The sequence below is a fragment of the Manacus vitellinus genome, unplaced genomic scaffold, assembly GCF_001715985.3.
Source record: "Manacus vitellinus isolate BGI_N305 unplaced genomic scaffold, ASM171598v3 scaffold_14_pilon, whole genome shotgun sequence".
In the NCBI taxonomy this organism is placed as follows: Eukaryota; Metazoa; Chordata; class Aves; order Passeriformes; family Pipridae; genus Manacus; species Manacus vitellinus.
Window position 1 is genome coordinate 12,161,942 of NW_021939063.1, and position 2,422 is coordinate 12,164,363.

Below are 2,422 nucleotides of genomic sequence, written 5' to 3' on the forward strand. Positions count from 1 at the left end.
CCCCTGTCCTTGTTCCTGCCTCGAGTGCTGGCAGTGTGGTTGGCAGGGCAGCAGGCAGGACACTGCCCCACAGAGACTGTCCCAGCACCCCCAGTCCAGCCCCACACCTCCTACAGCCCAGCACAGACCAACCAGCACCAACCCTGACCCCACTGGGAACTGTCCAAGCTTCCCACAACCCTTCCTCCCCAAAACCCAAGCAGAGCAATGCTGGTCTGCAGAGTAGCCACCAGGACAGCAAACTGGGAATGTCCAACAAAGGAGAGGGTGTGAGACCAAGAAATAGTCTATCTCTAGGTTCCTCCCTTCCCTTCAGGATCAGCTTTTCTCATCTCTGCCTACCTGCCTGCAAGGTCACCCTGAGGGTCCTGGAGGAGCCCACTGGGAGGAGAAACCACCTCCAGCACTGGGGGAGGGTCCTGGTCCAGCCTCACTCTTTCTCTGCTGTATCCAGCCAGGAGCAGCCGAGGCTTCCTGTCACTGGTGACAGAGCAACCAGGCAATGTGGCATTCCCATAGCAGGGAGACGAGCCAGACAACAGTATTATCTGCTCCCGGGATACGAAAAGACTGTCTGAGAGAAGGGCCTACACAGCCTAGCAGTGGTCCTGTCTGGTGTTTTACTAATCCTTTCTGTTGGAGAAAACTGAGCCCAGACAACATGCTGCCACCAGAGCCTGCCAGATTCCATGGGTTTTGTGAGGTGACAAGACACAGCACATTTGACAGCATTCAACAGGGAACCAGTTTAATCAGATATTGGGTTTGCACCGTTCTTTTCAGTATCACAAGTTCTGCATTTTTCTAAGAAATACAAAACACTCTCGGGTTTACAGAACACTGGTCCTGGAGAAAACAAGAGGGAGAGAACAAGACACTCGGATACAGACACATCAACCACCACACTGGGCAGCAGAAAGCAAACTGCTCATCCCCACCTTGCTGATTGTAACAGTCCCTTTACAGGAGGCAGAGAGATCCCAGGGGGGCTGTGCTGCCACAGCAGGGCTGTGCCCCCCACCCATCCGAGGTCAGTAACCGTGGGACACCTCCACACCCCCACTGGCACACCAGCAGTGAACACATCGCTTCCACATTCCAGAGTGAAAACCCCCTTCCTAAAGCCAGTTGACAAGCGTCCAGGTTCATCTACTCTAGATCTAAACATTACACTGAGAGCCGGGGTAAGTTACTTCATCCACGAGATTAACAGCTGATTCCATAGGTCGAACACATGCTACTTAACAGCACATAAATAGGAGATGCTCTTTTTTTACTTAAAAAACACGTGATGAAGGTCTATGGTCGGGTTGCCTCGACACTGCCGCATGCACACGGGCTCACAGAAGCGGCTGCGCTGGGCAGCCAGGAAAGCTGCCTCTGCATCAGCTATTCCAGGGGTCACGGGACAGCTAGCCTGCCCCCATGCTCGCACACTATCCACACAGCCATTAAATAAATACAGTGCTAGCTAGGAGTGGGCTTTGATACAGGTTTTGAAAAGAAATATTAATCCATAGAGGGTTTACAGTTAACACATATCATCGTCACTTTATTTCTCAGAACCAGAAATAGTGCTGAACAAACAAACAAACAACAACAAAAAGGGAGACACAGGATATCATTTTCCAGAAGTGCAACCAGGGTACAGGGGAGCTCTCAGCGAGGCGAAGGGCTTCTGCAGCTGGGAGAGGAGGGGAGCCACAGCAGAAGATGGCAGCTCCCGCTCCCGGCGGGCGCCTGACCTTGCGACGCTCTCCGAGGGGATTTGTCACCGCAGCCTCCACCCCACCCTGCCAGCAGGACCCACGGCATGTGGGACCACCGAGCCCCCCAGCACCCACCGAGCCAGGGAGCTGCGGGGAGGTGACTTTGCAGGGGAGTACCCCAGAATAAAAGAGACCTCAAAATAAATAGGATCAAAGCTTCTTTACAGTAGGCGATGCACTAGCTTTACCAAGAACAAAACTAAGACTAACAGCCACTTCTTGCCAACGGAGAAACTTTTCCTCCTCTTCACATTTTCCAGCCCCCCCGCTCTCGCAGCTGCAGTGCGGCCGGAACGGCGTTGCTGGGGATGGAGGGGGGGGCACGGCAGCAGCGAGTCCCATCCTCACACCAGAGCGAGCAGGGCCAGCTGGGGGGGCCCTGCACAGTCCCAGGGCTGGCAGAGGGGAGAGGCAGCCGGGGATACCCGTGTCCATCCCCACACCAGCCAAAACAATCCTCAGCAGCTCCCAGCAGCTCTGCACCATGACCCAACCATACGGCTCCAGATATCACCGCTACCAACAGCTGTGATCCAGCTGCCTCCTCCAAAACCACTTCTTCCAGAGGGAAGAGGGGCAGGGTGGGGGCACAAGCAGGGCCTAACCTCACCCATGCTCCCCCAGCACCCTGCCGCAGCCCAGGCCAGGGGGGG